Source organism: Syngnathus floridae, chromosome 10 (assembly GCF_059516105.1).
Source record: "Syngnathus floridae isolate MCC-2025c chromosome 10, RoL_Sflo_1.0, whole genome shotgun sequence".
Classification (NCBI taxonomy): Eukaryota; Metazoa; Chordata; class Actinopteri; order Syngnathiformes; family Syngnathidae; genus Syngnathus; species Syngnathus floridae.
This window is the reverse complement of record NC_142422.1, coordinates 5,084,511-5,098,474: the sequence shown is the minus strand read 5'-3', so window position 1 is coordinate 5,098,474 and position 13,964 is coordinate 5,084,511. Positions and strand designations below refer to the sequence as shown.

Here is a 13,964-nt window from a genome sequence, read left to right as displayed (position 1 = left end):
CTGCACAGATGGCTACAAATTAATTCAGCATCTCTAGTGGGCATGATGTGGTTTATTAAATTTATGTTTCTGCTATGTTGCTTGATAAATATTAATTCAGAACTGCTCCAGAGAATTGAATGCCGTCACATCTTTCTCCTGTATGAATGGCAACAATGAATATACAGGTTTATATATATATATTTTTACATCTCTTCAGTTTTGAAGCAAATGCAGAGATTCTGGAGAAGTGAACGATTGAATACAATTGACCTTCATTTGGCGCTATCATGGTATTTCGTTAATTGGTATTTAATTAATTGGCTTACATGTATTTGTGCTGAGATATTGCGACTTATTTTGTGCAATTTTAATGTTTAATTTGACTTTATATCTCAGTTTTTAATGACATGATATATATATTTATTTATTTATTGAAGGTCAATTTTTAAATAGAAAAATATTTAAAATTAAGTTGAATGAAAATGGCTCTCACAAGTATTTAATGACCACTTGAGAATGCTTACCATAGTGGATACATATATTTTAAATGAGTCAGAAATATAATTTTTATTGATAATATTTATTTACGCCGAACATGCAGTTCCACTTTCTATTAAGTTTTTTTTAGAAGCCATAAAAGCTGAGGGCCGGATCCAGAAATCATTGTATCTGTGTGTGGGTTACCAAGGACACAAAGTGAAGCAGACCAAAACAAAACCAAATTAAAATAACTCTCTCTGAAAATGTGAAAGCCATTAGCCTTTAGTAATTACAAAAAAAGTCCAAATGTACAGAAAATTGACACATTCAAAATAGTAATCTTACCGTAAAAAACAAAAGTACATCCTCAAGGGCATCTCTCAGAATTGGCTGTTTTAACAACATTAAGATGACAAAATCTAATTGGTGCCAGTAACCACAGTTTACTTTGTCTTTGTTTGATTGAGAGACACTTTGAATGATACTTTAGCTTGAATAGAGAAGGGATTATGTGTTCCATGACCTTCGTTACTTTTTTTTTATTCAAGGTAGATGAATTTGTGTGGGATGTGTATGTGCTTCTCTGATGATTATTGCGGTTTGAAGGTTTCTTAACCTTGTGGAAAAATAAATGTTCTATGCCGGCTACTGATCTGACACTTCTGTTCCACAAAATTGCTCCACTCGCTGCCTTTCCCTTGTTACATTGTCAATGAATAAAAGATGATTTTAATAAGAAATGTTGGACACCGTAAGGTGAAGCAAGGTGCACATGTATTATATGGAAGCTCAGAAGCTGAAGTATTTCGATTGATTCTATTCAGTTCCGACAGACTTAACATTAGCAGAATTAGCATTATTGCAAAAATATTGCGGCTTTTTACAGTGCCGTCATGTTTCAAATATATCAAAATGCTTATCACTGTCAGGAGCTCAGTGAGATGAATTTCTTTGGGCAAAATGTGAACTTGAATAATTCAGACTATTTCTTTTAAGAGGAAAATCCAATTTTTAATTTGAGTACATTTATTTAGTGGTGAAAAAAAGCCACATTAAGAAATAATTATTTTGCATCAAAATTGTGGGGGTACAATTATTAACAATCATAACACTGGTTAATCATTTTTATGAGCATAATACCAAGATGTAAAAAATAAAAAGCTGCCGCAGGCTCCAGTTGACCCGAGATCAGATCAAATAAAGCGCTATAGAAAATAGACGGATGAATGGCTGTTTAAAAAGGTTGGTGAACTCAAAAAATGTCATATACTTAAAATACTTATAAAAAAATATTGGATTTCAAAGCACTTCATTGAACTTGAACATATAATGGCTTTCATATAGACATTCGTCTTTTGTATTCAACACATCATAAGCATTTATGCTGTGTACCAAATAAAGACTTGTTAATAAAATGTTCTACCTACTAGTAAAATATGGAATAACTGTATATTATTCTGCACTGTACTCTTTTGACAGCAGAAATATTGGAAATAACATTTTTTGTACACAACCTCCCCTGAATATTGTGCTTTATTTGTTCGGTCTGACCTTCTCATTTAAGACTGAATGGCTTGGCATCTCAAAGGGAAGATCTTGCTGCTTTTTCTTTTTTATACTAACCTCCACCAATTCACTGATGAGCCTTCTGACATCGTACATACACAGCTTAATTCATGTTGCATGAATATGACCTGATAAATTGTAAATTTGTAGGTGGTACAAGACATTCAAGAGATAGTGTAGATTGAAATGAGGTCACATAAAACATTTGACACATATTGAAAACATGTAAAAACAGATTTTTGATATTACATAGCTGTCATTTGACAATATGTCAGATTGGATTGCGTTTTATTGGCTGGAATGTTTGATACATTCCACAGGATGTGACCTCAGTGATACCGTGTAGTCTCTGGTGGCGTAATAATAAAAAGAGCTTTTCCTGAAATCAAAACAAAAGCAAAAGATAGCATCACAATGTCTCTGACCCAAAGTGACCCTCTTTGAATCTCCAATCCAGGTGTCTGAAAGCTTTCTCCCAAGTAACACACAAATACAGAGATGCTTTTTATCTTTCTCTCTCTCTCTCAGGGGATGCCTTGTTTTTATTGATTCACCTTTTGCAAACCTTGAACAGTAAGTTCAATAGACTTTAATCAAGTGTACGAAAAGGACACAAAACATAGCAATCGCAAAAGCTGGACTATAGTCTTTTTTGTTTTTTTTTTAAGAGCACATTAAGGTTTGAAGTCATTTTGGAGTGTGGGAGGTTTGTCTGCTTTTCGAACCAACTCAGAGTGTACATCAGAGTATATTTGATTATTTTTTAAATTAATACACAAAAGCAGTACAAAGCAATACTTTTTACTTTACTTACCATACAATACTTTAGCAATACTTTTTACTGTATACAATTCAATTATTTAGCAATATAAATAATAAATAGAAATATTATCATATATATTATAATAAATATTAATAATATCTCAATTATTTAGCAATTTGTTTTTCTTCTAAGCTAAAGTCCAAAGACCAATTATGACATCATCATTGTTATTTATAGCATAATATACTGTACATATATAATATAGCCTTATTAATTGTTTTGTTTTTTTTACACAAAGAAAAATGCTGTTACATATTCCCTCAGCTATATACAAACATTCATTGTGGGCTTATTGGAAGTAGAAAATGATAAATCTTCACGAATCGATGCTTGTTTTGAATACTAACTGCGAGTTATTGATCCGTGTTCCATCAGCGTGAACAGCTAAAGGTTTCATTAGTTTAGCTATCCATTTCCCCCCCAGGTATAGATAGATTCTCCTCTGCAGGATAGCGTCACCCCTCACCACACCTATTTTTTTTCATCCACTCATCTGTTTACTCCCTTTCTGCACCTCTGCATATTTTCTAAATTGCCTCCTCCTGTCATCTTTCCATTTCCTCTCCTTTCCGCTCTTCTCCTGCTCTTACTGCAGCGTAGCTCTCATTGACTTCGTCTGATGCATGGTCCACGAGGCGTTGATCTTCTCACAATGACTGGCCCCTTATGGAGATCTTCACACAAGTCTTGACCCTGAACATTTTAATTTAAAAAAACATGCTGAAAATAGTCTTTCCTCCATGCATAAATGTCTTAACAATTTTTTTTTTTACATGTTTGGAACTTTGTGCTGTCTTAAGATCTAGCAAAAAATTGTTCCTGGGCACTATACCACATATTTGGATATATGGTAAACAATCCAAATGCAGTGATGCACTTCTTTCCATCCAAGCCCCAAGAGGTGGGGGGGGCAAACTCAGGTGGGGAAAGTTTTAGTGTTTAGGAAATTACAGTTTGAAAAGACTAGCATCATCTCACAAGACCCGAACTTGATCGATGTAACAGCAAGGTCAGGGTGAGGTAAGAGCAAAGAAAAATACAAGCTAAGAGGGGGGATGAGCAGAAAGCAACGGGAGAGAAAGAAAGGACATGAAGCTATAATATAAGATAAAAGATATGAAAGCAAGACAGAAGGGACAGCTTTGAGGGATGAATGTGTCCCTGGGAAGACGAAGATGGTTGGCAGAGATGAGAGGGGCCGTGAGGTTGTGTGTTGACAATTGCATCATGCTTCTGAGTCACCGCTTTAGGTTGGAGCATTGGGAGCTTAGTCATGAAGGAAGATGCCGTAATTGGACCAAAAGCTGCCCGGGTGATCCATAGCAACAAAGATCACCTTTTTTTTTTCTTTGCTCGCTTCGTTTGACACCTCTACCTGAGATAACAATTGCACATTGGCAAGATAACGTTCATATGGGCTGAAAGTCCTTAATTTTTCTTTTTAGTTGTTTTTTTTGTCGAATAATTAAACAATAGCAAATAATAGTAGTCATATAAAAAGCAGTAATGAGGAAAAAATACAATAAGTGGCAGAAATAGTGGAAAAAGAGCAAGTCCGTCATTCTTGCAGTGCACTAAATTGTCTTACTAGTGAAGACGAAGAGCATCGTAGTACATGGACCTTAAATTGGATATTGAGGATATAGAAAAAAAAAAACGCTCAAATAGCTTTCCTCAATTATGGATGACAAATATTAGCGATCAACTCCAGGAAGCGAGAGCTAACGAGGGATTCTCAAGGACATCAGAGTAAACAAAGGGATATGAGAGTGCAATTTACCTGGATTGATAAACGACTAGAAGAGGGGCAAATAAAGCTTTGGGCGCCATGACAACCCATCGTCTCACGCAAGAAAAAAAAAAAACAATCATGGCCTTGAAGTTGTATACATTAACATGATTTAGCTAGCTGCTGCGCCAATATCAATTCCCAGCGGCCTTTAAAGTGATGGTAAGGACTTAATTGAGTCGGGAAGCGCGACTTTACAGTATTTTAAGTCAATGTCATAAATATACAACAGTGGCGAGTCATTCCGATAAAACTCAAGAGAAAGATGGCTGTGAGCAACTTTTTTTCATACCTATTTGGAACAATTGTTTCCACAGAAATTTCCATCCATCCATCCATCCATCCATCCATCCATCCATCCATCCATCCATCCATCCATCCATCCATCCATCCATCCATCCATCCATCCATCCATCCATCCATCCATCCATCCATCCATCCATCCATCCATCCATCCATCCATCCATCCATCCATCCATCCATCCATCCATCCATCCATCCATCCATCCATCCATCCATCCATCCATCCATCCATCCATCCATCCATCCATCCATCCATCCATCCATCCATCCATCCATCCATCCAGTAGGCAGTAGCTCAGCCCAACACGTCATTTCAGTTAGTCACTGTACAATAAATCATAATTCTATACTTAATGTCAAGCAAAAAAAAAAAAAAAAAGCAAGTTAAAAGCTTATAAAACTCGATGATGCATGGTTGCCTTGGCAACAAAGCAAGCCACTATACCACCAGACCAATTTGGAAGCTATCATTTATAAACAAAAGGCTTCAATTGTTACTTTGATAGCTTTTAACGCCATTTCATTTAGACTATTTACCTACTTTTAGAGGGCTAGTCATCATTTAGTATGGCTTCGGCATCTTATGTGCTCTTCAGAAAAATAAAAGTTCACTATCTGCATAAATAGCTTAGGTATGAATTCACTGTGGATAATGACATTTTAATTGAATAGCACAGTTGAATTTTTGTGATCTCCGACTGACCTGTGGCGGCGACTGGCAACACTGCATTGTAATCAGTGGAGCCGCTCCCTCCCCGTTGCATTGACGGACAGAGATTTTTTTTTTGGGGGTGGATTCAGACTGGGCACATTTTAGACTATCGCTCAGGGAGGAAATGTGTCCACTTACAGGAAACAACTCGACTGGTCCCAATGGTATGGCTAAGCCTCTCTTTAATTATAAGAGGGAGCCATAATCAAGCTCACATCCTGTTTTGATGGTTCGACGTAATCTTTGGCGCAAACTAATGTTGACCTGGTGGGTAAGAAAGATAAAGGAGGATCTGAAAAGGGAATTGATTTTGATGAAAGATCTTTACTTTCATATGACTCTAATAAATAACATGATGGTGGCAAAAATGAGTGGTGTGGCCCAAACATAGTCCAATGACATTTGTCATGTCTGGATCAACACATTTGGACTATATAAAATTGTTCTTTGCCATTGGCCTTCCATCTCTCTCTGAGAGCTGTTATGGCGAGACAGCAGCTGACGCGCTCTAATAGAAATAGAAGGTGGAAGAAACTTACGAGATATTTTTTTTCCTTTCTTTTCTTCTATCAAATACACCCCCAGATTCTGTTATTATTTTCAATTTTATGTGCTCGGTTGGCAATATATTGTGGTCATTTTATACCCCCATCGAGAGAAAAATAGGAAGAAGGAGGATGTAGATTAATCACGGTGTTTTTGTAGTTTTGTATTCTAAGCATGTCGTGATTTGCTTAATTTCATATTAATGCAAAGTAAGGGTCTTGGTGGATTAAGTGGTTTGCTTTCATTTTTTCTTACGTCTGATTTGAGGGTGAAGCATTGTTGACAGGCAGGCGTTTATCAATACTCTGAAGTGGTGCTCTATTTTAATGGTGGGAGATATGATGAATAAATCCTGAAATGATATCAGCCGAGAGACATCAACATCATCAAGGTCAAAACTCGTCAGCGAGCCTGCAAAGCTTCTTGTCTTTATCTCGCGGTTCATTCAAATAGCTTTGAAAGCAGATTTCTTTTGACAGCAAACACTTCGCATTACTTAATAGCTGACTTCATTTATTTATTAGTCTGTTGCCTTTGGTAGAGCTTCTTTTTTTTTCTTGAAATGTTTTGGAAACACAGGCAGGAATGGTTAATCTTTCTCACAACAAAGTGGATAATTTATCCAGCTAAAACAATGGAAGCATTTATCATTATCAGCATTGTTTAAAAAAAAAAGATAAGACGAAGCGAGGCCAGGCTAGGCGGAGAAAAAAAAAGTGGATTACATTTGGCGCATGAGAAAAAAAATGGAGGGTGCTTTTTAGGAGAAAGGGAAGAGATGAGGAGAAGCAACACAAGAGGATGATGCTCTGCCGACTCCTCTCTCGCTGCAGGCTGCACCCCACTTTACTGAATAAATAATTTCCACTATCAGCTCCACTTATAACATTCCGGAGCAAAGAGGTCAGTCTTATTTGGATACCAAAAACATTCTCTCCCTTTCAAACGCTAAGACTTTAAAACCTACCATAAACTCACGAGATTAAATATGTAGTGAAAATTTAGAGACAGAGCCAGCCCTGAAGTATAGTTTATGAGATTTATATTAAACATGTCCAATGTTTTGTGCAGATAAAGGTGGTGCAGCTGCAGGGATACCGTGACGACTTGCATCTTGAGGCTATAAACTTGGACATACATATAGAGTATATCAGAACAGCATTATCTGAAAGAGGCTGAAGAAGTGCTGTGAGCTGAGTGATAAGGTAGAGATAGAGGCATGGAATAAGTTCCTGTAAGCGTTGATGCTCAGAAGTAGCAATTCTCTTCACTTCACACTTGTGTAGCCTTAGTGGCCCTCCTACGCTATTGTAATGTTGCTGCGAAAGGCTGATAAAATTCGGACAAAGCTGCAGAGAAGATTTTTTTTTCCTCTCTCCGATTCTGCCGAATGAGAACCAAAGGGAAAATGTAACCTCCACTGTCAAATACGTGACATGCATAATCCGTTGGCGCCCTGACCATTGACTTTGATCATTTTCATATGCATGCAGTGATTTATGACCAGTAGGGGGCAGAAAGACTCCAATACAATAGCTCTTATGGTCACATTAGTTCCTTTTAATAAACAATCACTTGTTGGAAAGCTCATTTAAATTCCACTTCAGATTGATGTTATCAGTGGTTTACTAGTTGCTTGACTTCCTTTTCAATTGACTTCAAACTGCCATAATTAACTTCTCTAAGGTTAATGTTTTCAACACTGCGTTTCAATTAAAATTCTGGTACAGAGTCGACACGAAACAAATGAGTGGCCTCATTTTAACAACTGTGACTACTACGCTCAACTTTTTAAAAATGTATTATAAATTATTCTTCTAATTTGTATTTCAAATAATATAGCTCCATTTTGATTAATTAATCATTTATTGTATACAGATGTCGGCAAACCAAACCATTTTATTAAAGATGGCTAAAAATCGACTTTAAAAAAATAAACGGTCAAAACTGACCAAGGCCGACACAAACATTGGCAATGGCAACTGATATTGATTTCACCATTGATAGATCATTGTGGTGACTTCAACAACTGTCTCTCTAGACTTTGTTTTCTATGGCTTTGTGCAAAGTTTCTCTTGCCCTTGACTGGCAATCTTCCTTCGCTGTGCTCCATTCTTGAGGTTTGATTGCCAGAAGGCTCGTCGTTTAGAAAGCTACACAACACACAATAAATGCACATCCATTCATTCATCCATTTGTGTCATCTGAGAAAGGTATATCCAAACTTTCCCGTGCACAGCCTCCAACTTTATAATTTCACTGAGGTGCTCTCACATAAGGCTGTCAAACATCGTCCCTGCACTCTGTCTGCCCTGAGGCTTCCTTCTGGGTGGAACATGCCTGGAACATGGAGTGTATGTCCAAGGAGCATGCTTTTCCACGTAATGAGGGAGGCCTCCGTAGAAGGAGGGGCAGTAGCGCCACAACCAGATTCAAGATCTCATCCAATGTTTCCAAAATCTGCAATTTAGAAACATTGGAATTGACTTGGAAGACTTGATTAGATCAATCCTCCATAGCCTACCTTGAGTAAAAAAAAATACAATACCCTTTAAGAATTTAAAAGAATGGATTGAACTAGAGCAACCATATTGATCCCTTCAGGTTTTAGAATAAAGAATGCAATTTTCAAGTCCGTGAATCAAACGTAGAATGGTTGGTTGCCACCTTCCAGTTACAAGGAAAAAAAAAAAATCAACCAACACTAACAGATGACTACCAATGACTACCGCCCTGTGGCACTGACGCCCATCATCATGAAGTGCTTTGAGCGGCTGGTCTTGGAGCACATCAAGTCCGTTCTCCCCCCCACCATTGACCCTTTCCAGTTTGCGTACCGTGCCAAGCGGTCCTCTGAGGATGCCATCTGCTCTGCCCTCCACTCGGCCCTCACCCACCTGGAGAGAAAGGACTCATATGTGAGGTTGCTGTTTGTGGACTTCAGCTCTGCCTTCAACACCATTGTGCCGCAGCGACTCATCTCCAAACTCGACGAGCTGGGCCTCAGTACCACCCTCTGCAACTGGATACTGGACTTCCTCTGTCAGAGGCCTCAGGTGGTGCGTGTTGGCGACAAAATCTCCGCCAGCATCACGCTGAGCACGGGGGCCCCCCAGGGCTGCGTGCTCAGTCCATTGCTCTTCACCCTGCTGACGCATGACTGCACTGCGACCTACAGCGACAACCGCATAGTGAAGTTTGCTGACGACACGACTCTGGTGGGTCTCATCACGAAGGGCGACGAGACTCGGTACAGGTCGGAAGTTGACCTTCTGACCACGTGGTGCAGGGACAACAACCTCCTGCTGAACGTCAGTAAGACCAAGGAAATCATTGTGGACTTCCGGAAGGGTCACACGACACACCTGCCGCTGATCATCGACGGTGCTGTGGTGGAGAGGGTGAGCTGCACCAAGTTCCTGGGGGTGCACATCAGTGAGGACCTCTCCTGGTCCGCGAACACCTCGTCACTGGCAAAGAAAGCTCAGCGCCGCCTGTATTTCCTGCGGAAGCTCAGGCGTGCATGTGCTCCTCAGGCAGTCCTGTCTACATTCTACCGTGGCACCATTGAGAGCGTCCTCACCAGTTGCATCGCTGTCTGGGGTGGTAACTGCACTGAACAGAACTTGAAGGCCCTGCAGCGCATAGTGAATACGGCTGGTAAGATTATTGGTGCTTCGCTTCCCTCCCTGAAGGACATTTACACCTCCCACCTCGCCCGCAAGGCAACCTCGATTGCCAGAGATGTGAGTCACCCGGCTCACTCCTTGTTTGACCTTCTGCCCTCTGGGAAGAGGTACAGGAGCCTGCGCTCCCGCACCACCAGACTCGCCAACAGCTTCTTTCTCCAGGCTGTTAGGGCCCTGAACTCGCTACCCCCTTCTGCGTAGCGTGCGGCACTGTTGCGCTAATTTCGGGAATGTCTGCTGTACGCGTTTTTACGCTCCTCTTAATTAATTATTTATTTATTTATTGTTGTGTTATTTATTCATTATTTGTTCAGCACGCTTTTGTTATACTTGTTTACTGTTTGTCTGTTGTGAGCCATGTCTTGTCACCGTGGGATAGGGGGGAACGAAATTTCGGTTTCTTTGTGTGTCTTTGGCATGTGGAGAAATTCACAATAAAGCTGACTTTGACTTTGAAAAAAAAAAAAAAAAAAAAGATGGACTCTAATCTTCAGAGTGCTGGAATAGACTTTCCAAAGCATGACTGCAGCTATCAAACTTTGTCACTGATACATGATCTGGACTCACGCTGGACAAAATGCACATTGTCACTGCCAGAGGGGGCAATGACATTACTGGCTGCGCAATGGTAGATTCCAGCATCCCATTACAGATGGCGAGCAGGCCTGATTCATCATTATGAGTTCTCTCTCCCATCTGCATCTCCTCATTTTCCTGTGAAAGAAAGAGTGAGAGGCGATACAAATAAGTGGAGGTCGATTCTTCATCTTTTGTTGGGTGGCATTGGATTTGAGGTAAACATCAACACAAAAATGGACAAAAAAGGATAACATCACAGGCTGGAAAGCTACAGATTAAAAAAAAAAGGAGAAAACTCAAAACTGCCGAGGGGGAACTGGAAAAGGCAATCAGTAGATACAGAACCCTCCTCGGCACATTGACAAATGTGGCCTTTAGTCACGCGGCGGTAATGAAAGTCATTTTTTCGGATTTGGGCTGACTATGGTGCTATGAGACGTAGCATAGAGGGATAGTTAAAGCCGGTAAAATATGTTGCATTTGTGCATTGAGAAAGGTCAGTGATAAATGTTGAGACTAGATCAGATATTAGAAACAAACAACAAAAGGAATGCCAGGTAGTGGAAAAACATGACCGGCCATTGTGATGGGCTTGGTGTCAGCCGCTTCCCCCCCACATTCAATCCTTTCACTGTGGGGAGCATCTGAGGTTATGAAAAGGGGACAAAACAAAAAAGGCACAATCAAAGGTTAACATGCCAACTTGGGACACGTCATTTGCCAAGCCATTAAACAGGTATGCTGCATTGCTGTAATTACTCTTGCACTCATTTCCGTCTGAATGTGTTCATAACCCTGTCCTAATTGGCCTCTGTGCTTTTCCTCATCACGCCATTAACCTCTTTATATGTCGGAGCGCCGCAGATGCTTCTGCGGCCCAACTGAGAATTGGTCCTGGGACGCAGAAGGCCCCCGCGCTGACAGTAGACTCGCATTCGGCCCATTCCCTTTCTTTCATCACTCTATCCATCTAAATAATTCTCACTGCTCGAATCCTCGTCTGCTCGCTTCTCGTCTTTATTTGCTCCTACCCGAGAAGCACTTTATACTTCCCGCGGGTGCCATGTACTTGAAACAATAAGGCCATTAGCGCCTACTTGTCTCAAACTATGTTCACACTTGAAGAAGACTGCCGAGAAAAAGCTTAAGAGACACGAACCTCTGGGATGGTTGGATCTTCTCGTATTGGTCCGCTAACAAAGACCGACATTGTTAAGTGGGCTACATCGCCAGCCATAAAAGCTACTACAATTTTCCATACATAATGAATATCTACAACCGTCAAGTCCATCAGATAAAGATGGCAGAATCTATTAGGCTTGTACCATGGGCTTCGGTGAATTAGGCAGCCCTACATTTTCAACACTTGCATTATTTAATCATCACTACCGGGGCAGAGGGCCTGAAGCCCGAGGCGGGACCTGGGGCTTCAGTAGACTCGTGCGGCCTTAATGAGGGAATGTTTGCATGGTAGCGGCTCAAGTCAAAGTTGTTTGGGTGGCTATGCAATAATGGGTCAACCATTTAAATAAGGTGACGTTAGTTGCCTTCAAAAGTACAGTGCGGAAAAAAATAATGAGACAAAACACAATAGTGGAGCACCATAAATGTTTGGTCGACACTCATCATTTGTACACTTCAACTCGGACATACCGTATTTTCCGGACTACAAGGCGCACCAAAAAACCTAAAATTTTCTCAACAGTGTGCCTTATAGTCCAGTGCGCCTTATATTTGGACCAAATTCCTACATTTAAACTGGCCCGAAGCATTGTGTCATGAAATCAATCATAAGTGGCCCGCTGAAGACTATGAATCATGAATCAAAAAGACTATGGATCATTATTTTGTGATTATAAAGTAATTTGTTGCGTCTGAAGTTGAAATAAAAAAGATTTAATTTGGATTAAAAATCTGACATGATGCATTAATGGTGTGCCTTATAGTCCGGTGCGCCTTATATAAAGACAAAGTTTTAAAATGGGCCATTTATTGAAGGTGCGTCTTATAGTCCGGAAAATACCGTACTTTCTCCCAATGTTGCTTATCTCCAAATAAGTGTGGCCAGACCGGAAAAAAAGTGTGTGTGTGTGTGTACCGATAACATGGACACACACATACACACTGAACATGATTTTAAATTAGGTATTCATTCCACACTCATCAAACACATGCCCTTTGGCCACTGGTTGCTGGCTATGTGACATCTAATCTTGCATTATTGATTGGCCAGACTGGAATCCCGCGACAAGCCAACAATAGGCTTTGTGAGAGATACTTTAATTACCGCAGCACTCACAAGATAGTTTGTGGGTTCCTGCATTCAGGAAACTGTTATCGTACGGTGAGTATGATGGAACTATAGCCGGATGACACAAGCTCGGCGGAGAATAACGACTTTAGACACTTCGCGATTGTGTTCACGGAGATAGCAATCCTCATTTCAACTGCATACATTAGAACTTTAATGAGAATCACATTTGGCAGGGTCCCATGCTAGCTAACCTATCATGTTTTATTCAGATCCTAAATAGCAGCGCTGAGTGCTCACTTGCTAGCTCAGCTCAACTAGGACACGGTTTTACAGAGACGTCACCTTTGACCCGCTTGTCCCTGCAGGATGAGCGGTGGGATGGTTGCCATGTCATCATCTACCACCTGGATCTGTGTCACCTGGACTCTGGTGGAGCAGACACACATGGAGTACAGTTCAGTTCTGCATGATCAATGGCATGGATGGAAAGGCCCACATAACAACCCCATCAAAGTATGTGAATTAAAGATACCGAGACAGTAACTAATGGCTGTCAACGGGTAAAAAACAACAACCTCCCAGTAATAATTCCAGATCGGTCCACGTGGGAGTAGCGAAGAACGTAGGAGGTAGAGGGGCAGGCATTAAAATGACTAGTGACAGAGCTGTTGTCCGACCGCTGCTCCCCACAAACACGCAGTGACATCCCTTCATGCTCATGCACAGTGCCGAGCTTTGAAGCTGTGGCGGGCTGCCGCCTGTGAAATGGCATCAAACACAAAGACGGCCATGCGACAAAGCAAATGCACAATTAGGACACATTGCTGTGGCGCAGAGCAGACCCACAAATCACAACAAAGATTTTAAAGCAAAGCCAAACACACAGAAAAAAAAAGAACACCAGCAAAGCAGTTTACATCATTATGCATCGTTTGAGAAGCGTGCAAACTATTGGTCACGAGGCAAAACAAGCCAAGGAGAGAAAAATAGAAGTGTTCACGCTTCCCTTACAAAGCCCAACGAGCTGGAAGAATGTGTTGGCCGTCGCATTTAGCTGAAGAATGGACACCTGGCAAATGACTCGGTTGCGATGCAGTGAGCTGAGATTCAGGGATAAATACTAAGTCTTCTTGGAGGCCACTGCATCCCTTACAACCAATTGAAACAAATCCAATCTAGAAAATCTGGAAGTCAACAGGGGACATCCTGGACATTTGGATAAAACAAATCTGACTTAGCAT

General features: G+C 40.5%; 1 protein-coding gene and 1 long non-coding RNA gene across 2 annotated transcripts in view; one reads left to right on the top strand and one right to left on the bottom strand.

Annotated features, from left to right (window-relative positions):
• kirrel2 (kirre like nephrin family adhesion molecule 2) overlaps nt 1-13,964 on the top strand; it is a 129,931-nt gene that overhangs the window by 6,737 nt on the left and 109,230 nt on the right. The gene's annotated exons all lie outside the window — the stretch shown is intronic.
• LOC148392061 (uncharacterized) lies at nt 8,323-13,585 on the bottom strand. Its single transcript, XR_015861056.1, has 4 exons — nt 13,299-13,585; nt 13,066-13,149; nt 10,458-10,604; nt 8,323-8,661 (listed from the first exon to the last, which is right to left on the bottom strand). It is a non-coding gene; the product is annotated as an uncharacterized LOC148392061 (long non-coding RNA).